The sequence below is a fragment of the Pseudophryne corroboree genome, chromosome 4, assembly GCF_028390025.1.
Source record: "Pseudophryne corroboree isolate aPseCor3 chromosome 4, aPseCor3.hap2, whole genome shotgun sequence".
Classification (NCBI taxonomy): domain Eukaryota; kingdom Metazoa; phylum Chordata; class Amphibia; order Anura; family Myobatrachidae; genus Pseudophryne; species Pseudophryne corroboree.
Window position 1 is genome coordinate 813,309,640 of NC_086447.1, and position 27,833 is coordinate 813,337,472.

The 27,833-nt window shown below is 44.9% G+C and overlaps 1 protein-coding gene across 1 annotated transcript in view; it reads left to right on the plus strand.

Moving 5' to 3' along the window:
- Nucleotides 1–269: 269 nt before the first annotated feature.
- PELI1 (pellino E3 ubiquitin protein ligase 1) overlaps nt 270–27,833 on the plus strand; it is a 73,393-nt gene continuing 45,829 nt past the window's right edge. The window contains exon 1 of the mRNA XM_063918440.1: nt 270–580. The gene's annotated coding sequence lies outside the window, so the exon portion shown is untranslated. The remainder of the gene's footprint in view (nt 581–27,833) is intronic.

The window sequence follows — 27,833 nt, forward strand, 5'->3', positions numbered from 1 at the left end:
ACGCACGGCAGAACGAGTGCACGCGCAGTGGGCATGTGTGTGCAGTTTATACGTGCTGTGTGTTCTTCAATATTTTTCGACTTTGACACTAATAACACTGTAAACTCTGTATCACACAGTAATTCATTCACAATACAGAGACAGTTGTGTGGGGGAACTGGAAGGAAGGGCAGGGCAGAGGGGATAATAATGGGTGGGACACAGAGCTGCTATTACAGAACTACATGTCCCGTGATGCTTTGCTCCGGACGTGCTCCTGTGTTTATGGCCGTGCGTGCTGACGTCACCGGTGAGCGATTCTTTGCCTCTAGCAGCCACAGTGATATTTTCTCCGCTGTTGCTGCCACTGGTGTGGAAGTGTAGCAGCCGGAACCGAGCTCGGTGCGCCCCGCCATCTCCTGCCTGCTCCTGTGGTGGAGAGGAGGGCGCCATATTTGTCACTGGCATCGCTATCCATCATTAATATTATTATCACGGGGAAGGAACACGGAGCAGCTTCCACAGCCATCGTGACAGCACCGGGCTGGGGACTTGTGCTGTCATACACGGAGAGGGCCGGTGCACTCAGCTCCATCGTTCTGTAAGTTATGGCGAGGATCCCCCGGATAGGGCTTGTTAAGTTCTTGGGAGGGGGTGAGGGTCCATCTTTCTGCCCATCTTGTTTTGATAAACGCACCCAGTCTGTCTCTGAGAGGGCACTTGCACCCACAGCACAGGGCCACCCCCACATCTTGGCCCTTAGGGCCCAGGCATTGTTCTCAGCTGCTCCATGTGATCACTGCAAGCTGCTGTGCCCGGGGAGTGACGCCCTGTGGCCCCTGCACAGCAGATGTGTCTGGCTGGAGGGGGCCCCTGAGTCCTGCTCACCTTGATATGGTCCATCTGTGTCTCAGATTGGTATGATGGATGCCCATGTGAGGGCCTCTGGATGTGGAGCCACCCTTTATTATAGCCCTATCTGGGCCAGCCTTGCTCTTGCAGCGCACATGAACACACCAGTCAGTATTGCAATTTGCATGTGTGTGTTACTAAGGACACATGAACGCTGCCGGATGAGAAGCCTTTGTACTGTATTGAGCATGTTGTGATATTGGTGGTCATTGGCCAATAGCACAGACAATGCAGTGGGTATGTTTGTACATTTTGCTGCTGTGTTTCCTTCTTTAACACCTTTATGGTTATGATCTGATTTGTGCAATCCCTCCCTGATGTCATTGTGACTGTGATCTATATCAGATGTGTATTCGCAGCTCGTTGTCTTGGGACATTTCTCATACAAAGGTTACCGCTCTGAATCATTGGTGTGCTGAACGCTGTATTTGCTTCTGCGTGTCTGATGACTTGTTTGGGCTGGGGGAGCCTGTTGGTTATTTAGTGTATCATTTTAAAAAATGTTAAATTCATCAAAGCTTACTCATTGTGGGGACAGAATAAAGAGGAGGCCTGTCACACATTGCTACTTCCAGGCAGATAAAGGGTTCGTTTCTGCTTTGTCGATTAATTCCATGTCCCACTATGCCCCCTCCGGAGGGGCTTGCATCTGTCTTCCTTGGCAGCACCACAAGTCTTTGTCATGAAGGCTGTTGCCTTGGGATCCTGCCTTTCGCGATTTTATGGACGTAACCCTCCCCAATCATTTCATTTCACTACGTTGCTCTTCCTTTTCCAGTGTGTTGGGGGGCTTCCTTCCCATTGTTAATATGCAGATTATATGTTTCCTGATATTTAATTACATACCCAGCAAATATTTTTGAAAATGTGTTGTCACTATATGTCATTAAAAGAAGACATTCTCTTGTAGGTCTTTCATTCTTCTATTAGGAGTTTAGGCACTACAGAAAACAAATAGAATATTGTTGCACAAATGGTTATTGTTGTGTTTACTTAACTTTGGAGTTCAGTCTTATCCTGGTACCATAGATCTAGACATCCATCTGTTTGACGTTTTAAGTATCAATCTGGTTGGTTGGTTTTCAAGCTATCAAATTTGTTTAATGTTTTAGTGCTTTTTTGTAGAAAAGCTTTTGTCATTACTGTAAATATTTAAGAATTGTTGCTGTGACGGCACATAATATTTTATTTATTATTACCAGTTATTTATATAGTGCATACATATTCCCCAGCACTTTACAGAGAATATTTGCCCATTCTCATCAGTCCCTGCCCCAGTGGAGTTTACAATCTATATTCCCTATCATGACTTTTACCTATGGAATTTTGGGGATCCGGTCTCTAGGTCGACCACTATTGGTCGACAGTAACTAGGTCGACAGGGTGTCTAGGTGGACAGGGTCTTTAGGTCGACATCTTCTAGGTGGACAGGTCAAAAGGTCGACATGAGATTTTCACAATTTTTTTTTTAACCTTTTCATACTTAACGATCCACGTGGACTACGATTGGACCGGTAATCTGTGCCAAGCGAAGGCACCATGCCCGAAGCATGGCGATCGAAGCGGTGCACTAATTGGGGTTCCCGGTCACTCTACGAAGAAAACGACACCAAAATAACATAAAAAACTCATGTCGACATTTTGACCTGTCAACCTAGAACATGTCGACCTAAAGACCCTGTCGACCTAGACACCCTGTCGACCTAGTTACTGTCGACCAATAGTGGTCGACCTAGACATTGTCAACCTAGTTACTGTCGACCTTCCATACCACACCCGGAATTTTGCAAAGAAAATGCCAAAAATATAATGAGCCGGTATTGAAAGAGAAGGGGAAGTGATGTTAAGTTCCCTATGGAATGACAAGTTTGTATACAGTTTGTACATGTATGTTATTTGGGGTATCAACCTTTTTTATTTTTATTTTTTTATTTTTTTTATTAAAATGATTGTTTTTAAAATATTCTAAAACTATTTTGCTATTGGCTCTGGTATTGTCCAACAAAATTGTCAAATATAATCATCATTTGCAATATAGGAGGCCAACTGGCAGCCTCAGTCCTTCAATATTTTTTTTTTTTTTTATTGCAATCATACATATTTTGGAATATGATCCGGGTTGATATAAAATGTAATGCATCAACACAAAGTCCACACCACAGATCTTACTATAACGAGGTCTGCATAGGATTGACTAACGTGAGCCATGCATTACTAAGTAGTCTGTGATTATAATGCAGAAATCTATCGTGTGTAGTTCAAAAAGTTGTTTGCCCAGGAAAACTAGAAAACCCACAATGATGATAGAGCCAATTACTTATTCCTATCTTCAACTAAAAATCATTGCTCATGGGGGTATTCATTGTTTATCATGCAGTCTCAAAGACTATTAAACATGCATTGACCCTGACTTGTTCAAAAAATAATGAAAGGAAATGGTTATGTGCATTTGCACTTTCTGACGAATGTTGGCTTGCCTTCGCAACAATTTCTGTATTGTTTTAAGAGCACTAATACTAAATACAATGGATTTGTTTAAGAGCACTCAATAAGTAAGTTATGGTATATACTGTACTTTAGGAAAACTTTAGAACTATAAATGAACACACTGCTAACTGTTAATACCTTGAACTTTGTCCCTCCTTTTATCTACACTTTAAACCACAATTGTCTCCCACTAGATATGAACCTCCCCCCCCAAAAAAATAAACATGTTATTACTTGTGCAACAATCGGCCACTGTCCCGCGGAAGAATCGGCGTGGTGCTGCTGGGTTTTGATATATTGGTCACCTACTGCCCATTGTGGGCAATTTACACATCAATCTTGTGCCTTTTTTTTTTTGTAAAACTTTATAGGGTGCCACGTGTGGTCCGCAGCGCTGTGCAGTGGCACTGTATGTATTGTCATCTTTAGACTGAACATCTACTTATAGGTGGTTTTATATACTCGGAAGTACCAAATTTAGAATGAGCAGAAGTCAGGGTTGCGTTGGGTATGAAATGCCGCTGTTCGGGATGCCGGCGGTCAGACTGCAGCATCCGATGGTGGTAATCCTGACAGGGTAAAGGTAAGTATACTTATCTTTACCCATTGCCCCCCCCCCCCCCCAGCCCTGACCCTCCTTACCCACAGACTAAACCTAACCCGCCCCCAAACCCTGCCACCCCCCCCCCCCCCCCCCACTCGGCAGCTTAACCCTAATCCTCCCCAGTGGTGCCTAAACCTAACCACCTCCCTTCCCGCAGCCTAAACCTATCCCTCCTCGGGGTCGGCTAACCCCTCCCCTTTCCGCAGCCTAAACCTAACCCCCACTCACCCCTCCCCCCCCACCCCTTTCTCCCTGCGGCTTACCTCCCCATTGGCCCGGCATATGCTCATTCAGGATCCTGGAGGTGGTTTATGAACCTTGTCGGCATTTTGGCTACCGGGATACCAACAGCCGGGATCCTGACTAGATCCCTCAGGGATCATTAAACTTTTTACGATAAGTTCTGTCTGTAATTAAATATTTCTTCATGCTAGAGATCCATTGAACTCCGCTGACTGCATCACACTATAAGTGGTTGTAAACCTGCCTGTGAATACATGTCTTTAGAGTTCACTGTTGCCTATCTCAGCCCTTTTTTCAGCTTGTAAAAAGTTGCAAGATAATGACCCTCTTGTGGGTATGTCAGTCTGCCTGTAAGAGGCACACACTCATACTGGCTTATGTTTTGGTCTACAGTCTTGACTTTTTTGCAGACATGCCGGGATAATTTTTTTGCTGTATCTGTTTAAATCCAAAATTATTTGTACAGTAATGGAAAGATCTGCTCTCTTTTTATACAGTATGTTTATTAATACTTGTGACATGCAAATAGCTAAAGAAGTTCTAACAGTGCGTTGCCTATACATGACCTGTGAAGATAGTTAAGTATTCTCCTAAACACTGACCACACATGCAGAGTTTTGGACCATTACTAAGGTCACTTCTGACCTCAATGTATGTATCGGTACAATCTGCGTTTAATATGACGGCTGGTAGATGAGTTAGGTGTATGACGGTACATTCGGTAAAAATCAAACTGCGCTAACAAAGCTGTGTCTCACATTATGGGGGTGATTCAACTGTTTTGCCTTGCGAGTGCCACTAGATGGCGCCCTATGGCGCAATTCAGTTGTTGCTCAAATAGTCGCTGGGCAAGCATTTCTGCTCGCTGTCTCCCGAGGTGGGTTAAGTCCAAATTGTAGTTTGGGGTCCAAAGCAGTACTTTGGACTGGATAAGCCGCTTTGCATGGCTAAACTCGATACTTCTTGGTGCACACACCATAGGGGTGCCCATAAAACTCAAATTGCCCCCATAATGTGTGTGGCCAAATCTGATGGAGAACCAATTGCCAGCAGTGTGGGGGAGGGTTTGGATCAGACAGCTTGCATGTTCATACTGTAGGTGGCTTTGTTTAATTCACCTATGAATATGCAAGTTTCCAAGTAACTCTTAATGTTTTGCTGGAGTCCTCCATGTTCGTTTCCTTCCTTCTCCTTACACCTAGCTCAAGGATGCGGTATAGAATTCCAAATGATGTGCTGTTTTAGTAAGAGACGTCTTAATGATTGTACTGCGTGAAACGCAAGGAAAGAAGGTGAATCAATTCTACCCTGTTCTGCATCACATCTAACAATATATATAAAATCTAGGTAGGGCTCATTCTGACTACGGTCTGTTCTGGGAAAATGGGTTAAAACCTAAAAACACCCTCTGGGCCTAATTCAGGGCTAGAAGCAAATGGCAAACAAAGAGCAATTTGTTCTTGGAACAAACCAAGGGCCTAATTCAGAAATGTACGTAAAACCACTGTTTACATACATTACCAGCGTTTTTAGATCTGCGCAGGCACAGAAGCGGCACTGCACATGTGCAGATATGGGGGTGCAATTTTGCTCTGTGCCTCAAACGCTGCAGTTTGATTGACATGTTGTTGGCATTTGGAGCTGGCAACAGGCAGAGTTACAGAAAATGGGGGACCTGTTATCTGGGTGTGCTGAAGCCAGGTGCTGGGTCCTTGGATGCAGCTTCAGTGGCTGGTAGCTCTGGGAATTTCCCAGCCATCCTGAGTAAACTGAGGGATACTCAGACGACCTACTGTATGTTCACGCAGATGACCCGAGGCTGCGTGTTTGGACTCAGCAGCGAATCAGGGGAGCCAACATTAGCGAGGAGAAAAAAAGAACCCCTTCCTCTTTCTACACACACACACACACACACACACACACACACACACACACACACACACACACACACACACACACACACACATTTTTTGGCAATTTGAGGTGTTGTGTTTTTTTTAACGTATTGGAATAATTAAAAAGTCTAATGGTATTATCTGTGTGTGGGTACCACATCGTTGATGTTTGAATGTGGCGAGCCTGACGTCGGAAAATGGCCTCGGCACAGGGTGAGAAAACACTCCGCAGTGAAGGGGTTAAAGTACTAATGTACCAAGTCATTTTGTCTTCAGCTGTTTTTAATTTGTCAATATACATTTAGTGCAGCTCATGCATACATTGTTATATTTTTGCTAGTTTTTGTGTGCCCTATTTTGCAAGAAAGACTATCCGGCCTTTTATGGCTAAAGTTGATGGTATTCTGCGCACAGTAAATGTTGGTATTTTATGGAACCACCTCAATAAGTACAAAAATTAACTTTTCTAAATTTCTACATAAAAGAAAAACTATATCATAGTGTAGAAGGATTTCAGCAAAGCTCTTTACCTTGTACGTACAGTATGAGGACATGAGCTCTGTATTTTAATTCTAGGGGCATTCTTTAGAAATGACATTTTTTTCCTGTAACTATGCAGCAGTAGATAAATATAAAATCCTATTTCATATTTTTCCTGTTGTCAAGAAATTAATTTTTAAGTGCAAAGTCCCAAGACCGGTTACATTTTTCCCCTCCTTTGACAATCGGCAGTGCTCTATGTTGATGTCATAACGGAAGAATATGCCCTTGTTGGGTGAGCCTAAGGTATTCAGGCTGAGCCAGTCCCTTTGTTCTGGGCAGACGCACCACTGGGATATATTGCGGAGAGTAGGCGAGGAAACCAAATAATGCAATAGTGAGAGAACTTATGTGAAAGACATGCGTCAGACCATAGCAACTACAGCCGTCTTATTGCAATATAAGGCTGGGGATTTGTACAGAAAGGTGCTGATACATAGTTGCTCACAAGTCATTTTGTGGGCTGATGATGCGATTGATAGCATTGCACATTGAACAAGCCGACCATACATGTCTGTGGATGATTTCTAGTCATGCACATCTCAATCACTACTCCACTACATAGGATGTAGGTGAATGGTAACAGTGCATTTGCACGTAGGTTAAGTTTAGTGAGGCCTCTTAAGTCGGAATGGTGGGCTATGCTGGAGTCGAGTGTATACAGTGATCTATGTAATTTCAGTTGCGTCTGGTGCCTATTTGAACAAGCTTGTATAGGGGCTCCCTGGTCACATAGATGCGAGCAACTCTGCATATGGGAGAATATCTGCATTTAATTCCTTGCATGCCGTATGAGTGTAGGTGCAGGCAATTTGTTTGCAGCTCTGATAAGCCGCTTCCTTTTTTTTTTTTTTGTGTGGCCTCTCTGTTGTGGCTACAGCTATATGCTGCGATGAACTTTAATGCAAATACATGTTTCTGTCAGTGTGCATATTTTGAGGAAATGACGAAAGATGCACTTTAAATGATTTTGATAAAAGAACAGATGCCGCTGGTTCATATGGGGTGCTAATTAGTAGACAATCTCTAGGACTGTCAAAGAGATTTTTGGGCAAATCCAAAAATATATGAATACCCTGATTAGAAGAGACCTTCAAACCACCTGCCTAATATTGTGAAGGTCCCGCTTGTGCAACCGATACAGCTCTGAATTGTCAAGGCAGGCATGGACTACACAAGGTGTTAGCAACAGATCCTTTAAGTACTGTAAGTTGTGAGGTGGAGACTCCATGGCTTGGACATGATTTGCAGCACATCCCACAGATGCTCAATCCAACTGAGATCTGTGGAAATTGAAGGCCAAGTCAACATCTTGAGATCTTCATCATGTTCCTTTAAAACATTCCTGTACAATTTTTTCAGTGTGGCAGGACGCATCGTCATGCTGAAAGAGGCTGCTGCCATCAGGGAATACAATTGTCATGAAGGGGTGTATTTGATCTGCAATGTATAGTCTAGTGGTACTTGTCAATGTAACATTCACATGAATGCCAGGAACCAAGGTTACCCAGCAGAACGTTGCCCAGAGCATAACGCTGCCTCTTCCAGTTTGCCTTCTTCTCATAGTGTATCCTGGTGCCATTTGCTTCCCCAGGTTAACGATGCACGCTCAGCCAGTCGTCCACATGATGTAAAAGAATGTGATTAATCGGACCGGGCCACCTTCTTCCATTGTTCCATGGTCCAGGTTGGACGCTCGCGTGCCATTTTAGACCCTTTCAGTGGTGAACGGCACTCTGACCGGTCTGCGTCTACGCAGCCCCATAGACAGCAGGCTGTGATGCAGAGTTTTCTGATACTTTCCTATCATAGCCAGCATTGTCTTTTTCAGCAATTTGTGCTACATTAGCTCTTATATGGGATCAGACCAGATTGTCTAGCATTCGCACCCACGCGGATCAATGAGCCTTATACCCATTTCATATCGCAAAAATAACCCGGTATCGTCCCGGAATATTGCCGGGTCGATACGAGTCGCTGTGCGATGTGAAAGGGCCCATGGAGAATTCCCGAGTCGCCTGACCCAGTAATTCAACCCAGGTAATAAGAAGGGTTATTCCCAGGTTGAATACCAGGTCAGTGGCAGTGTAAACGGGTTCCCGGGTCGATGCCGGTTCCGCTCCCTGCTGCTATGGCAACCCGAGTGGCATATTGACTGTTAGGGAAGCCTGCTATTAGGGTCCAATGTCTGATCCCACTCGGGAAGGACCCGTTTCCAATTGCCGGGTGGGATCCAGCATTGGACATGTGAAAGGGGTATTAGCTGTCCATGACCAGATTCACCATTTGGGGATACGGTCATTAGTTCAACACAGCTAGGTCGACAGTCATTAGATCGACCACTGAAGGTCGACATGCATTAGGTCAAAAGGTCGACATGAGTTTTTCACTTTTTTTCTTCATTTTTTGGATATTTCCGTACTTGACGATCCACGTGGACTACGATTGGAATGGTAACCTGTGCCGAACGAAGCGGTAGCAGAGCGAGGCACCTTGCCCGAAGCATGGCGAGCGAAGCGAACCATGCGAGGGGATACTGTGCACTAATTGGGGTTCCCCGTCACTTTACAAAGAAAACGACACCAATTTTTTCCCCAAAAACTCATGTCGACCTTTTCACCTGTCGACCTAGTGTATATGTCGACCTTCAGTCATCGACCTAATGACTGTCAACCTAAGTTGAGTCGACCCAACGACCCATACCCACCATTTGTCCTTTCTTGAACCACTTCTGGTAGGTGCAAACCAGTGCATATATATGTGATGTCATGCCAGGAAACTACCTTTTTACTTATTGCTGTGATGATACTGGCACCAGAGATCTATCGAAAGAAATGGACACTCCAAATTAAAATGTCTTCATTGTGGTTGCCGGGATATAATAATTGTAGTTTAAAGTGAATCGAACAAACACCAAAGTGTTTATTCAGCATCAGGATACAGACCGCAATGTTTCAAGCAACTGTGTGTTCTTTCTCAAGCTTTTGCAGTTGCCCGAAACATTGCGGTCTGTATCCTGATTCTTCAATTGACACTTTGGTGTTTTAACTTCATTACAGAGTGTAGCTTTCACATAAACTTCGAGCAGTAGTTACATAATAGACTTGTTGTTTTTGTCTTTAAGGCTATCCGATATCTTTGGACTGCTTTTAATTTTATTTTTTTTCTCAATCCAGCCCTGAAGCTTTACAAATAAATCAGTAAAAAAGTGGTCATTCGGAGTAGTAGGGGCATAAACGGTAGCTAGGGTGTATAAAGAGCCACACGACAATCCAAGTATCCCGTATAGTAAAATGTAAATGTTTTCTAAACTAAATGAGAACTCCCCTACGTTTGGCTGTAAACGAGGAGGCCTTATAATCACCTAGCCAATTATCCCTTAAGACAGTAGGGTCTTTGGCATCCCATTGGGTCTCTTGGAGAAACGCCACATCAGGTTTTAAACGTTTTTGGTGAGTCAGTACCTTACGCCTCTTGATTGGGGAGTTCAACCCCTCCACATTCCACAACACAAATTTAAGGAATTTTTGTACCCTGTTAGAGTTATTGGAAGAATCAGCCATATCAGCCTATACCCACCCTAAGCCAGGAGAAAGATATAGATGGGTGCAGTGATCGTCCCTTACCCGTTCCAGCGAGCGGGTAATGTGGACACAATAGAAGCCTATAATACCATATTATCAGTATACCAAATAATCGAGAAGGACAGCAGTTTTAACTTTTTTGGAACCGGAGGAGGCGAACTGTAAGGACGCCCATAAAACACACTTCTATGAGACAGCCAAGAAAAGGGAAAAAGGATAAGAAAAGCAGGAAAAAGAAGTAGAAGAATGTCCGATACCCAAGGCAGGTCAAGAACCGCCAAATAATGAACTAGCGAAAGAGAACAAGAGGGTGTAGGGCAAGAAGGAAAAATCAGTCTCCCTGGAGGCAGAGGAACACAATGCACAAACAACAAATAAACCACAATATTAGGTGGACAAAAAACAGTAACCTTAATGGTGAAAGCCATGACCTAAGTAACATGAATGCGAAGCAAACAGAGGATGCAATGTCCGATGGTCACATAACGGTCACTCCTCTTCAGTCGCACGTGTCGAAGATGCAGACGACAGTGAGTCCACAAAGTTCTTTGCAGCGTACGGAGAATCAAAGAACAATTTTCCATTGTTGGACACCCGTAATTTTGCAGGATACAGCAAAGCAAATCGGAGATTCATAGCGAACAGGCGTTTACAAACTGGAGCATATTCTCTTTTCTTCATGGTGACCATGTAGGAAAAGTCCTGAAACAATAACAATTTGGTATCGCAAATCAGAGTGTTTCATTTATGCCTCAAAAAGTTGGACCGTGTCCACATAATTTAGCAACTTCATTATTACAAGATGAGGTCCATCATGAAAGGCCTGTCTGTCAGGACCAATGCGGTGGACATGTTCCACAATTAGCGAGCCAGTACTGAAAACTGTGCCCAAATCCCGTGGGAGCCAATCCGAGACTAATTCATGAGATAAGCAGGTTTGACAGATTCCGGAAGGCCTATTATGCGAACATTGTTTCGCAATTTCTATTCTCCAAGTGCTCCAGCCTGTCATGCATTGAGACTACAGCCTTCCCATGGTTAGATATGGTCGTGTGCGCAGTAGTCAACTCATCCTCCAAGTCCGAAATCCTTTATTCCGCCTCTGATAGACGCTGCTCATGTTGGGTGAATTGAGCAAGAACGGAATCTAATGAATTCTTTAGAGGGGCCAATTTTTGATCAAGTAATGTAGCAAGAAGGTGCATAAGTTCTTGTGTAGGAAATGAGCTAGCAGCCTCAGAGGATGGCGCAATCAAATCAGCTCGTTTAGGGCTACTGTAGGAACCTGTGGCAGTCGATACAGGAGAGTTAGGACCAGGAAGATCTTTGCCACGTCCCTTCCCAGTTTGGTTACCCCTGAGGCCCCGTGGGGGTTTCGCCACAAACTTGAGAACGGCCACAGTAGTGATAGACTAGAAACAGGCCGGCCAAAGCAGACAGGCAGGAAGGAATCTAAGTAATGCCAGTACAGTAATGGATGCAATATATTAGGGCAATCTTGAACACTCCAATAACTAGTACTATCCGTGCAGTGAATAATCAGGGCGCTCACAGCAGCCTTTTGCAGAAAATAGCAACTTGTGGCTGATGAGGGAGGCAGCCCCTAATAGACAGTGTGCTGTTGTAATAATGCTGGTCTGCCAGCGATGTATAGAAAACAGCAGGGGGGGGTTTCATACACTCACCTCCGAACCCTTGTTTAGAAGCAGCACAGGAGGGAGAGAGAAGAGAAGCCACAGCACGGCTAAGGCAGAGGAAGAGGGGAAAGCCGCTACTGCAGCAGCGCCAGGCCGAACCAAAATGGCGGCAGCGCCCTGTAGTTGCAGGGCTGGAGATTTGGCGTTCTGGACGAGCGGGGAGGTGGCAAGTTCTCACATCCAGCTCCAGGACTCTCTCACTGGCACCGGGGTGATGGAAACCGGGGTATACCGCACTCAACCCGCTCGTGGGTGATGACGGACCCGAGAGTTCGTGGGGAGCTCTGTGAGCCAGCAGCCTATCAGCGCGGTCCACCCACCGGAAGTGCTATAATACTTTGGGAACTGTATATGCTTGTCTGTTACAGAACTGTAAAATAATATTATTAAATGCAGAAGTGTTAATCATCCATGTATGATCACCCGCACCTTTAGTCTGTGATGTGGAGATGTCCCTATTTACAAAAGCACTCATCTCATGCCTTTATATGACTGAATAAATCCTTTTCTGAATCTTTTTATCCTTTACACTGCTAGGAGATGCTAGAAAACACTTCATAAATAGTTTTCCCACCTCGCACCAATGCGCCTTTACCGGCAGCTATTCACTTGTTTCAATTTCTACTTGCAGCCTCTCATGCCGGCAAGTAGAAATGTGCGAAAAGTGAACTGTTTGGACTCAAACTGCACTTTTCATGTCGTACCAAACGCTTTAGTCTGGTTTAGTCATTTTACACGGCTAAACCCGAACTGCAGGCCGTGATCAGTATAATTATGCAATTTAGGGCGCCAATTAAACAATTGAATTGCCCGCTTCAAGTGCTAAAGATTCGACTGTAAATTCTGAAACAACTCTCTTCTGCTGCTGTGCAAAGAGATACCTATTCCTATTGATAAAGATCTATACAACTAAACATGTTTTTTGTTTGCTTTTATTGACAGTAAGTGCTTGTTTAAGCCAGCTCTTCATTTAATAGTATAGGTTCTTTTTCACCAATAGGTGTAGACATGTATGAGAACACGATACTGATACAATTAGGTCCTATTTCTTTACACTAGGACATACATCATTTCATTGTATATTTGTGCAAATATGAAATCTATATCTGTAGTCACACACCCAGATATTTATAATAATTTTTTATTTTTTTAGGGGTACTGGTCTCCTGATTATGTTCAGAGGGGCAAAATATCTTCTAATTTGTCAAGATTATTCTAAATTTTGAGCTCGACCACTTTTTAAAGCTCTTCTGTTTGGGATGATGTAAGAATGTCGACATGTGAAATCCTAATATAGGGCCTGATTCGGAGATGGACGCAAATGCCTACACGGCTGTAATTAGGGGGGTAGTTCAGATCTGATCGCTGGGCTGCATTTTTTTGCTGTCCTGCGTTGAGATAGTCGCCGCCTACAGGAGCATTGTATTTTCGGCGGGCAAGTGTGCGATGTTATATGTACGCTGAGCTGCTAAAATTCAGTGCGTGCAGTCTCTGCGCAGCCCAGGACTTATCCAGTATGATCACATCAGGCTGATCGGGGCCAGAGCTGACGTCACACACCCTCCCTGAAAATGCTTGGGCACGCCTGCGTTTTTCCAAACACTCCCAGTAAACGGCCTGTTACCACCCACAAACGGCTTTCTCTTGTCAATCGCCTTGCGAACTGATTTTTCGCATCATCCTGCCGCTGACCAGTGATGTCCTTTGTTGTTGCACGCGCATTGCAGTGCATACGCGTGCGCTTTTAGTACCTGATTGCCTGCTGTGCGAAAACGCACAACAGCGATCAGATCTGAATTACCCCCTTAGTATGCAGCGGCTGTGCGAAAATATGCAAATGTCGCAGCTGCAGGGATTTATGTTAAAATGCCCCCTGGAGGTGTCAAAGATACTTCTCTTGAGTACAAAGAAGCAACCAACGGATGCACATCAGTAGATAATCAGCCTTCTGAGTAACCTTAGGGTCAGAAAGAGATACCAAATAAAGAGAAATGGAAAGAAAGTAGACTCTTGTTTGGGAGCACTCAACCTCAGATGGACTAAAGTATATCAATGTCTTATACTGATAAAATCATGTATTTAATAATTTCTTAATAGAATATGTTGAATTATCGGAGTTCAATTAGTTTGTGATTTCAAGGCTGTTAAGTAAAAATATTTATGTAGATTAGAGTAGATATATATTAGCAAAAGATGCTATAATAATAACCTTAGGGTCACGCAGCACGGGAGTAGGAAGCGAGACACCAGAGCCATTTTAACTGCACACCGGATTGTATTCTCAAGTTGTGTCATGGTTCTGAAACGGACACCAAATTCCCGTGTTTGGCCACTCACCCGTATCTCCCACAAATGCTTCCTACTGGTCCCTCACTTTGCAAAAAATTCCTCACTGCAACCGCTGCTGCGAGACCGTTGCGGGACATGTGCGGTGCTGCTTATTCGCAGTAGCAAATAAATCACTCCACTATGTACAACATCAACATTGCATCCGTCTCAGAATCAGGTCTATACTCAGAATGTTGACATTAGGGTTAGGCTGTGGCGTGGGCGGATTAGGGCTAAAATACGGGGGCAGGCAAGTGATGAGTACTATAAATGACGCTCTCTAAATCCAGCCTTCTGGAACGTTTTTAACATAGAAATAAAATAAAAGGGGAGAAGAACCGTCTTTACGGCCATATCGTCAGTGTGCTATATTGGAAGGGAAACTAGTATAAAAGATGCATATCCTTGGGGGAAATGCCTTTCATCATTAATTTAAGATCTGGGGATGAGTGCCTGGAGCTATTCTGTTGCCCGCACTGTGTAAACCCACTGAAGTCGATGAGATGCTGTTTGCTGCAACTAATTCTCAGAAATAAGTCGCAGTAAACTGCATTTTCCGACATAACACTGCAACTAGCTCCAAGGCACTGGTTATTGCGGATTTCTGCACCCACTCAGGAAGGTGCAAGCAGTAATCTGCTAGTGGTGGGATTACAGTGCGGGCAATTGGATAGCTCTGGGCACTCATCCCCAGAAGTTAACAATCTCGCACTAAAGTGAATTAATCCCCCTTGTATAGCTCCACTGGTATCTAAATGCAATGACTGCAATTTTGTAGGCAGAATCAATATTCATCCCTAAAATAGAGGTATTACTGATCCCTACAGATAGTCTACACTTTGATGCTATGTGGACAAAACTGATTGGACACTGACAGCAAATAGAGCAAACAATATTTTATGGACGTCAGTACTTTGTAGGTCCACCACGTGCAGTGATTACTGCAGACACCCTTGTTGGCAAACTGTCCACAAGTTCCTGGAAAACAGAAGGCAGTATGTTTTTCCATTCCACCTTAAGTACAGTGACCAACTGTGACCCTGAAGAAGGCCAAGTCTGCCTACAACACACCCATCACTCCGATTTGTCCTGGAGATTCTCAGTGGGATTAAGAGCTGGCCTCTGAGCTGGCAGTCCATCTGGATTGCCGAATTTTCTGTATACCAATCCATCGTCACCCTGGAAACATGACAGATGACTGTCGTCCTGATAAAAACATTTGCCGTTTCCATAGAACTGCCACAATGTAGGGAGCATGGAGTTCTTGAGAACATCTAAAAACTTCTCAGAGTTAATGTGACCATGCATTACAACTAGTGAACCCATGCCAAACCAGATGAAACACACAGAATAATGCCACCACCTCCATGCTTTACTGTAGGTACTGAACACTCTGGCATCAGACGTTTTCTTGGCAATCACCAATTCCAAACACGTCCATCTGATCTAAAAAAATAAACAGTGATTCATCACTCCGTAGCACTCGCCACCATTGTTCCACTGTCCAGTTTTCGTGCTCTTTTCACTGCTGGGCAGTATTCTTCTTTATAATTAGATGTTTATAGGCAGCTGCTCGCCCATAATATCCAAGTCCAAGGGCCTGTCTACGAAGTGTTCCTATCAAAACCGGCACATTCATGGCCATTTGGAACTCGTATGCATGGGACAACCCCTCTTCTTTCGCAGCTCCCTGGCACTCTCTGGTCCTTGGGTTGCAATTTCTTCCAGGGTGAGGTGCATTCCTGTGATGACCGTTCTTCTACCCATTGACAAGACAGTGGATTTAGTAACCTTACTAACATCAGCAATGCTTCTCACACTCACACCTCCGGTCCAGCAGCCTACAATGATCCCCATGCCCCTCTACTCAGTTTATATATTCACAAACACATCTGCCACAGGAGCACACCATTTAGTTTGCGCGGGGGTGTACAATCACTTTTGTCTACATAGGGGTTTATTCAATTGAAGTCGGAATTGTCGTCAAGTCAGAAAGACGTCAGTTTCCGACTTTTTTAGGTCGAATAAGGATTCGACCTATTCAAATGAGTTGACGTTTTTTTCGACTTGTCGGAAAACATGTGGATCGGTGTATTAGCCGCGGATCCACCTATTTTGTTGAATTTGCGTCCATTTCCGACAGGTTTTTGTCCCGTTTTCGACAATGCTGATTCGACTTTAAAAAAAAAAAGTCGGATCAGCATTGTCGAAAAAAAAACTGTCGGAAATGCCGCAAATTGATATACTGAATTGAATTGATTTGATCCTCTACGTCGGAGAGGATCTGAAAGGCATTGAATAGACCCCATAATGTATGTTGTGGTCACATTGGGCCTGATTTATATTTGTAAGTTTAAAAGCTAGCAGTTGGGCAAAACCATGTTGCACTGCAGGTGGGGCAGATGTAACCTGTGCAGAGAGAATTAGATTTGGAATTAGAATTAGAATTTGAATTAGAATTGAAATCTAAATTGCAGTGTAAAAATAAAGCTGTCCAACATTTGTTAGCTTAATGCAAAAGCAGCCAGTATTTACCCTGCACAGAAAAAATATAACCCACCAAATCTAAAACTCTCTGCATGTTACATCAGCCCCACCTGCAGTACAACATGGTTTTGCCCAGTTGCTTGTTTTTTTGCTTTAAGTACAAACATGAATCAGGCCCATTCCATAGCATTCAGTAATCTCTATTCTGAAGTAGTCTTATCAGGCTTTTGGCTTCTTTCAAGGATCCACAGATTTTATGAGCTTAGTATCTTTTTACTATTATCATTACTTGATCGTGTTCAGATCTCTGGTTGATGGCTCTGGAGTTTGCAATTATCATTTAATAGAAGGTATATTGCATGCTGGAATGTTAGTATGATGCAATAACAACGAACAATAACATTTACTCATCCACTTTGGGCAATAATACTGAGAAAAATAAAACCTGACCTCTTTATTGGAGTTCAGCTGAAGATATTGACCTGTCATGTGTTTTAAAGAGAGAAGTGACATCATCTAGTACAACCCTTTTGCAGTCAGAAAATTAGACCGTCATGTATTTGTGCAATGACCTCATTTGAAACTTGGCTGTTCATGAATGCATGGGAGTATCCGATCCCTTGCAAATTAGAAGCCTTTTACCACTGGAACAAGTCCCTAGCAGTTTTGGCAGCAAAATGGTTAACTGTGCATTCTTTATTGACTGGAAATTGTACATTTGTACTGGTCTTTGTCATTTAATTAAACAATCAGTGCATGTAGTAAATTTAGTAAGAGATCTCTTCATGATGGGCTCCCAGCGCGCTGGAAAAACTATCCTCTGTCTGTCTGATCTCAAGTGATCTTATTAACCCTACAAGTCATTTCTGGCTCAAGTTTCCTACAGCCTTTTTATTTAGCCTGTGAACGTAAGCGGCCTCACTAATCAAAAGCACAGAATGGTTCAGGTAACGAGTTCTGTGTTTCCCCTGGGACAGCATAATCAAGCAGAGAACTTAGTAATCGGCCCTTCTGCTGTTACTGACGCCACGTGCCAATAGGAAACATACTTTCCGCTGCATACTCAGATAGTAGTTTGAGATTTGGCAATCACGGGGTGAATACGTAAATTAGTTTTAGTCCGATGTATGGAGAGATCACATATGTTGGTACTCTAGAGCAGGGGTATTCCACATGCAGCCCTCCAGTTGCTGTGGAACTACACATCGCAGCATGCTGCAACGCACTTTTAGCTTGCCGTAATAGCAAGACTGGCAAGGCATGCTGAGTTGTGTAGTTCCACAGCAACTGGAGGGCCACAGGAGTGCTTCTGCGGTATAGGACGTGTCGCATGGATAGGAGCAGCTGGGTTGTTTTTTTTCACGGAGATGGACACTGTTCATACAGCAGCTGCTGTATGATAATAAGCAAAATGAGCTGCAGGCATGCATCAGATCACTTGCTTGAACATCGGCCACCTGAGAACCCTCAGGTTACGCGGAATTGCCGGGCTGTTGGGGCCAGTGAAACTGCGTCCAAGGATGTAGCCAGTGCCACTGGCCTAGCCACTTCCAGAAAACAGTGTTTTCAGGACCGCAGCCCAGCTCCGCCCACCTCCAACCCCCAAACGTGGAAGCCAGTCAATCAGTCTGCTGCTTGGGGTCAATACGTATGAAGACGCAGGACCTGTTTTGCATATGCGCAGTTCCCCCACCGACAGGTTAAAATGTAAACCACCGGGTTTAAGTGCCAGTTTGAATCCGGCCACCAGTGTAATCTCAAACAGGCTGTCCAGTCAGCAGCTGCTAACCAGGCTTATTACATTGATGGGAATTTTGAATCTCCTGAACAACCACCCTGTGTTATGCCACCTGTCACTGCACCCTGTAATGCCGACCACACGTTGTGGTCAGGTGGGATTATTGCGGTCAGATCCGCTAAGTGAGTAATATAGCCACACATTTTTACATCTAAGCTGCACTGATTCAGTCAGAATGCATGGTATCCTATTAACCCCTTCAAGGCTAGTGATTTACTTCTCAGTGTCTTAACGGTCAGAGGGTAAGTAATAGACCATATTTCTTGGTTTTGTAGTGCTTAAGGATACCCTGGAATTATATTCTAATTTTCTTTTATCAACTTGAAATCCCCCCCCCCCCCCCCCCCCTTAGTTACTTTTACATATGAACAGAAAATGTCACTTGTTCTCCCGAGTACATGGATAACAAACTTTTGGGACATTATAGGGATGAAAAGAGGGGTGTCTTTTTTTTTTTATTTTTATTTTATTAACTTTTTTCCCATACATCAGGAAATACATTGGTAGGTTAATTACGAATACATCCAAACTGAATCGGTTAGTGACTTTAATGACCGTTAATGTTAAATCAGTGTCTGCATTTTAATGGTGATTCAACTATCCCATGCAAAATAGGTGGCCCTGCTATCAGGAGGAAATCCATAGTGATGACTCGCGTTAACGTCACTGGTATTTCCTTTGACAGCACGGAAATGCTCTGTTGCTTTTCTATTGTACAGACAGCCCTCAGATTTGACAGATGTACACAATCTGGGGCCATGGACAAAACCGTTAATGGCGTCTCTTGCGTCTGAGAGCTCAGCGAAAGTTGCCTACTCCATGATCCGCAACAATTTGAAGCTGCATATGTGACCTCTGTGAGCCCTAATGCGCCCTAGAAGTTTAGGGTCCGCAGATGGCCTTGCATGCACGCTGATGCAGTCCCATTCATTCCATTCAGAATTGGGTTACATGCAGTAGGTCGATGTCACACTTTCTGAAGCTGATGGTTGTTTTTGTTGTACTGACCAAAGTCTTACTATGCTCAGTGATCGTGCTGACCCACGGACCCCTCACTTTTAAAAATTGGGGTCCTATCTGTCCTTTTCTGGGTATTACTTCTTCAAATATAAAATCAGACTTGATTTGGACACTACAAAAGTATTGCGAGGGGGAGGAGGGAGTGACAATGCTGCTGGGCTGTGTAGCATACAGGACACTCTGCACCAGAGCTGTAACTAGACATTTCAGTGCCCATTGGCAGAAAGTAAATTGGTGCTCCCCCGGCCATACTTCTTCGGCACGCACCAAAAATTTAGGGGCGTGGCTTCATGGGGAAAGAGCATGGCCACATAACAGTACCAATTCACATTACACCACACAGGTAGAGCACGTTATATACACATTGCGCCAGGTAGAGCACGTTACACACACTGCGCCAGGTAGAGCACGTTACACACACTGCGCCAGGTAGAGCACGTTGCACACACTGCGCCAGGTAGAGCACGTTGCACACACTGCGCCAGGTAGAGCACGTTGCACACACTGCGCCAGGTAGAGCACGTTGCACACACTGCGCCAGGTAGAGCACGTTGCACACACTGCGCCAGGTAGAGCACGTTACACACACTGCGCCAGGTAGAGCACGTTACACACACTGCGCCAGGTAGAGCACGTTACACACACTGCGCCAGGTAGAGCACGTTGCACACACTGCGCCAGGTAGAGCACGTTGCACACACTGCGCCAGGTAGAGCACGTTGCACACACTGCGCCAGGTAGAGCACGTTGCACACACTGCGCCAGGTAGAGCACGTTGCACACACTGCGCCAGGTAGAGCACGTTGCACACACTGCGCCAGGTAGAGCACGTTGCACACACTGCGCCAGGTAGAGCACGTTGCACACACTGCGCCAGGTAGAGCACGTTGCACACACTGCGCCAGGTAGAGCACGTTACACACACTGCGCCAGGTAGAGCACGTTACACACACTGCGCCAGGTAGAGCACGTTACACACACTGCGCCAGGTAGAGCACGTTACACACACTGCGCCAGGTAGAGCACGTTACACACGTTTTATACGTTTTTACCAGGGAGTAGGGACAGAGGTAGCGGAGTAGGGACAGAGAGAGGCACCAGGGGGTAGGGACAGAGGTAGCGGAGTAGGGACAGAGAGAGGCACCAGGGGGTAGGGACAGAGGCACCAGGGAGTAGGGACAGAGAGGCAGGAGAGTGCAGCCAGAAACCCCACCACCATAACAACACCCTCCAGGGACCAGGCCCCCACTGCTTACCATGGACACTGCCAGCAGCAGCGGAGTCAGACCGGTGGGGTATAGTCCGTGGATCAGCATGAGGCCACACCGCCGCCAGCCTGGAGTCAGAGGATGCGGCCAGGGGGGAGCGGTAAACGCGGAGTGGCGGCCGCATGGGTGAGGAGGGAGAAGAGGAGAATCAGCGGGGAGAGCGGCAGCATCCAGCCGGGGGAACAGGGACCGAACTGCCCCCACCTCAGGTTTATACAGCAGCTGACTCAGCCATTAATTGAGAGGGGGGGGGGGGGAGCAGAGGATGAGGGGAGGGCGGGAGATCATACTCTTCATGGTCTCCGCCTCTTCCAAGTTCCTCCCTCCCGTTGTTATGGATACCGGATTAATTGACCGGACAGGACAGCGCTGCGGGTCATAGCACGTCCTGAGGGACCCGGCGTTTTTTTTTTTTTTTTGTGTCCCCACCATCAATTCTGCGGTAAACTACGTGCTATAGCGCGTTTTTGCGATTGCTGGTGGGAAACTTAAGAGGACTCAGATTTTAATAGACATTGTGAAAACCAGATAGCAGTGTTTGCTACACTGACTGTGATGATAATGGACAATTTGTGATACGATCGCCATAGACGCGAATGAGCCTTTGGTTATTACCGATGTAAATGCCCATGTTTAAAAAGTTCTGCAACTGATGTTTGCTATCTCGTAAACCCCTAGAATGTTAGAGACTTGCCCAACAAAGAGGTGACCTTGATGTTGGTGGGCAGGCCCATATCTTTGGCCAAAGTTATGCTAACAACCTCTTATGATATTGTAATCTATAGTTCAGTTTTGAGTAATGTTTGCATAGTGCACCTGCATCCTTTTTTTTTCTATGTGTAGAACTACAAGCCTTAGCAAGGTAGCACCTTTCATTACAGGCAGGTAGTGTGCAGTCTAGAGCCCCTCCCCCTCTATATTCTGTATTATGTTGTTTCCTGTCACCCTGATACTGACCACGTACACACGCAGCAACTACTGTTTATCTCAACACGGAGATTGTTGTTTTTGACCAGTGTAAATTGCCACGTAGGATTTTAACTGGTCAGAACTGAAAATCTGTCTGGCAGGACGATTCCGTCTGTCAGTTGCACTGTGGTTTTCAATTACCGAATCAACATGTTTGGCCCATACCACTTTCTCTTCACATCTTTAATTGGCATGGTACTATAGCAAGTTTTAACTTTGGTTATCTGGGCACTAGGTCAACCATGAAAAGGTTGACCACTAACAGTCAAAAGGTCGTCATGTAAAAGGTCGACAAGTACAAAAGGTTGACAGGTTCAAATTGTCGACATGCCAATGGTCGAAACATATAGTCAACACAGGTGTTTTTAGTATTTTAAGGCACTTTTTCATACTTTACTGTCTGTGTGGACTACGATTGGGAATAGTAACTTGTGCCTAGCAGAGGGAGGCACCTTGCCCGCAGCATGGCGAGCAAAGTGGGTCATGCGAGGGGAAGCGGCACACTAATTGGGGTTTCACGTGCTTTGACGGTGCAAACACTAGAAAAACGTTAAAATGTTGCATTTGAGCTTTTGTCATGTCGACCTTTTGATCCTGTCCTAATGCATGTCGACCATTAGTGGTTGCCCTAATGACTGCAGACCTTTTTTTATGTAGGTCTGATGATCCATATGCCTTACTTTGTATGTTGGCCTTAATCTGTCAGCGATCTTTGGAAGACTTCCCTAACAAGGGATGCATATTTTTAGCAATCGGCATAAACTGACTTGTGACGTAGATTTTTTGTTGTTGTTTAATTAGGTCTTATGTTGTTTTGATGACCCTGTCCTTCCTATTTGGCTCTGGAGAAGACCTCTTTCCTGTTCCTTTATCCCAGTCTTTCCGTCCATGAGAAAAGTTTCAGTGTTTACGTCCTGGTTCCTGTAATGATTTGGGCAGATTCTATTTCATAAGTGGGCCACCAGGTCTGGGGCTGCAGCGTTCAGCCTTGAGTCTAGCAGTGCGCACTAATAGCCCGTCTCCTGAACTGTCATGTCCTCCCTTTCACACTACTGAGAGCTTTTGTGGTTACTATAGAAGCAGACATTTTTGTGATCTTTTGGTTAAACCAGTAGACTGTGCGATATCAGTGGGACTGGCGGAGACAGCAGTAGTTTTGCTTATAGGAAGTAAGCATTTTCATTACATTGCTAAGTAACAAGGCAACAGAATGTCATTGAATGCAGCAGCCATTCTCTTCCACTGTGTGTTCTGTTTTCATTTTTGCAGGCTTGTAAAAGTGTTTGGTCAGTACTGCTCTCGATAGTACACATTTAATCTCCTTTTAACCAAATGTCAATGGCTAGCCACTGATGCTCTCAGTCTGTCACAGATACTATAGTTTCACATGGGTAGTTTAGTAAAACTGCAAATAGTAGTGTTTATATTTTAGAAGTGAAGGGACCGTACTGCCCATGAGGTGATGTTGGGCTAGCTTCACTCAGGGGCAGATGTATGAAGTCTGGAGAAGTGATAAAGCAGTGATAAGTGGACGGTGATAATGCACCAGCCAATCCATTACAATATGTAATTTACATGTTGGAGCTGATTGGCTGCTGCGTTATCACCTTCCACTTATTACTGCTTTATCGCTTCTCCAGGCTTCATACATCTCCCCCCCCCCAGTAAGTGGAACGCAGGTCACCTGCACTGCTTCTCTGGTCACGCACGTCTGACTGTATCAGCAAGCACATTTAATTGGGCATGCAATCCATTTAGGATTGGAAAGTTATTGCCCAGCCTCCACCAAGTGTAGACACAATTGCTCATATACTGAGCCAGGAGAGTGAAATTGGAAGATTTGCTGATCCATTTGCTGTTCTTTATGTAGCATGTTTGTACTCCTGCAAACTTTAGAATAATCTACATTGTGGAATTTGCAATGGGATTCAGTGATCCCTATAGTAAACTGCTGAAAAAACATATTGAGAGTAGCAGTTTGACAGGCGCTATGCAGAAATACTGTTAGTGTGAAAACTGACACTTATTTCAAGTGCGTGAAATATGGTCAGGATTCCTTTCCGTTAGTAACCAGGTAGGGAATAAATCGCTACCTTGTCAGTGGGAGCCATTTGTGGTAATGTGATGTGGCAGGTGACATGCACCAGCAGCCGCAAGTGTTGAAATTGTTTTACACCTTCGGGTGCCCATTATGTAGGGGCGCACATGAAACCGTTAACCCCCCCCCCCCCCCCCCCTCAGACGATCAGTTGCAGTAAAGATCTCCTACATTTGATACTTTCTTCCCTCATTCACCCTCAAAGTTTTTTCTTCCATTAAATGATTGACCACCTCTGTGTGGTTTGTTTAAGGTTAATGTGTCAGAAGCTCTTCGCCTTTACCGCTACACCACTGGCTCGGGTTATCTACCACTAAAGAGCTTATTGCATAACCTGGTGCAAAGACTGATGCGTTGACACAGATTGGATATAGACATCTTGAGGGCAATTCAATTCTGAGCAATGTGTGTCTGCACACACCACTCAGAATTACGGTGATCTATCATCCCAGCATTGTCTGCCCTCCTTTGTGCGATGCGAGGACAAACCTGCGCTATTCAATTGCCTCCAGTATTGTATTTTATTATTGCTGTTTATGTAGCATCTGCATATTTCGTTGCACTTTACATGACTGCAATAACAGGTAGACAGAGGTAAGAGGGCCCTGCTCGCATGCTTACAGTATAACCACACAAAACGAAAACAAATCCGTGCTTGTTGTGGGTTACACACTTTTTTTGTTGTTGTTTATTTCATTATTACTATTTGCTTAATTGTATAAAATAAGTAATATTTAGTGTTTCTGGAAAGCCTCCTTCTTTGCATACATGTAAATGGTGCTCCGTTTATTTCCAGAGTTGATGTGTGGAAATTTCTAGCAACTCATGTCACATACCTATATTTATGCAGCACATGGTGAGATGGCAGGATGATTCCGATTAGGGATTTACACTTGGCTTCCTCCAGTTCAGCACAAGGTGTTATCCTTTAATAGCAATAGCTCCTGGTGCCTTCCAGATGACATATCTGCGTTCAGGTCTCGCGTCCCTCTTCAAATTCATGCTGCTTAGTAACTAGGTCAAAGAATCACAAAACGGCCTCATTTTCAAGTCAGTTGTTCATATTTCAGGATTAGAAAGGAATCCTTAGTATGATTTGTATTGGCTTCTGTGCGTGGCATCTTTCCAACGTTAAATCTTTGTGCAGATTTGTTCTAGGGAAGCAGGGACTTCTGTTTCATGGGAAGGCTACATAGGTTTCTCCTTTCTATGGCAGTAAAAGTCCTATAGGAGTATCTGTGGCAGAAATGTGCTAGAATCAGCCACAGTTCAGGAATATGTAAAATCTAATGAAAGCTGAGATCAGCCAAAGATTACACTCTATCCACTGTACATGCACCTTAGCATTAGCATGGTGATGTCTGTAGTTCTTGGGCGCATCACAAAAATACGGGCAGATGTATTAACCTGGAGAAGGCATAAGGAAGTGATAAACCAGTGATAAGTGCAAGGTGATAACGCACCAGCCAGTCAGCTCCTGTCAATTTGTATATTGGAGCTGCTTGGCTGGTGCGTTATCACCTCACACTTATCACTGGTTTATCACTTCCTTATGCCTTCTCCAGGTTAATACATCTACCCCAAACACACTGCACACTGCGTGACTGGCCGCAGAGGTGCCCGGGAAGGGGGGGTGTCGGGGCCCCCCCGTCACCCGGAATAGCCCTGCATAGTAATATGGACGAGATTGTCCATATTATCTTGCTTGTATAAACAGGCCGGCACTAACGATGGACGAGCGCGAGATCGTTCATATCTTTCAGTGTAATCGCTAAGTGTGTAGGGCCCAATCGTTTTTAAGACATGGGGTATATTCAATTGATGTCGGATCCTTTCCGACAGAAAGGATCCGACATTTCAATATTCAATTGTCAGCCAAATCCAACAGGATTTGGCCATTGCCGACAATGCCAATTGGATTGTCGGATTGACATTGTCGGAAATGGGGCTAAAACCTGTCTAATTTGGCCGCAAATCTGACAAAACACGTGGATCCGCTGCTAATCCGCCGATCCACGTGTTTTCCGACAAGTTGGAATTGCTGACCTGTTGGAAAAACGCCAGCCCAATTGAATAGGTCCGAACACTATCTGACCTAAAAAAGTCAGAAACTGCCGTCTTTCCGACAAGACGGCAGTTCCGACTTGAATTGAATACCCCCCTTAAAATGTATTTTTGTAATGGGTAATAAAACCTGATTTTCTCTAACGTCCTAGTGGATGCTGGGGACTCCGAAAGGACCATGGGGAATAGCGGCTCCGCAGGAGACTGGGCACAAAAGTAAAAGCTTTAGGACTACCTGGTGTGCACTGGTTCCTCCCCCTATGACCCTCCTCCAAGCCTTAGTTAGATTTTTGTGCCCGAACGAGAAGGGTGCAATCTAGGTGGCTCTCCTGAGCTGCTTAGAGTAAAAGTTTAAAGTAGGTTTTTTATTTTCAGTGAGACCTGCTGGCAACAGGCTCACTGCACCGAGGGACTAAGGGGAGAAGAAGCGAACTCACCTGTGTGCAGAGTGGATTGGGCTTCTTAGGCTACTGGACATTAGCTCCAGAGGGACGATCACAGGCCCAGCCATGGATGGGTCCCAGAGCCGCGCCGCCGGCCCCCTTACAGAGCCAGAAGACTGAAGAGGTCCGGAAAATCGGCGGCAGAAGACGTCCTGTCTTCAATAAGGTAGCGCACAGCACCGCAGCTGTGCGCCATTGCTCTCAGCACTCTTCACACTCCGGTCACTGAGGGTGCAGGGCGCTGGGGGGGGGGCGCCCTGAGACGCAATAAAAACACCTTTTTTGGCAAAAAATACATCGCATATAGCTCCTGGGCTATATGGATGCATTTAACCCCTGACAATTTTTCCATAAAAAAGCGGGAGAAAGGCCGCCGAGAAGGGGGCGGAGCCTATCTCCTCAGCACACTGGCGCCATTTTTTCCTCACAGCTCCGTTGGAGGAAGGCTCCCTGACTCTCCCCTGCAGTCCTGAACTACAGAAACAGGGTAAAACAAGAGAGGGGGGGCACTAATTTGGCAGATAAATATATACAGCAGCTATATCAGGGAAAAACACTTATATAAGGTTATCCCTATATATATATAGCGCTCTGGTGTGTGCTGGCAAACTCTCCCTCTGTCTCCCCAAAGGGCTAGTGGGGTCCTGTCCTCTGTCAGAGCATTCCCTGTGTGTGTGCTGTGTGTCGGTACGTTGTGTCGACATGTATGAGGAGGAAAATGGTGTGGAGGCGGAGCAATTGCCTGTGTTAGTGATGTCACCCCCTAGGGAGTCGACACCTGACTGGATGGTCTTATGGAAAGAATTACGTGATAGTGTCAGCACTTTACAAAAGACTGTTGACGACATGAGACAGCCGGCAAATCAGTTAATACCTGTACAGGCGTCTCAAACACCGTCAGGGGCTCTAAAACGCCCGTTACCTCAGGTCGATACAGACACTGACACGGACACTGACTCCAGTGTCGACGGTGAGGAAACAAACGTATTTTCCAGTAGGGCCACACGTTACATGATCACGGCAATGAAGGAGGTTTTGAACATTTCTGATACTACAAGTACCACAAAAAAGGGTATTATGTGGGGTGTGAAAAAACTACCCGTAGTTTTTCCTGAATCAGATGAATTAAATGAGGTGTGTGATGAAGCGTGGGTTTCCCCCGATAAAAAAACTGCTAATTTCTAAAAAATTATTGGCATTATACCCTTTCCCGCCAGAGGTTAGGGCACGTTGGGAAACACCCCCTAGGGTAGATAAGGCGCTCACACGCTTATCAAAACAAGTGGCGTTACCGTCTCCTGATACGGCCGCCCTCAAGGAACCAGCTGATAGGAAGCTGGAAAATATCCTAAAAAGTATATACACACATACTGGTATTATACTGCGACCAGCAATCGCCTCAGCCTGGATGTGCAGT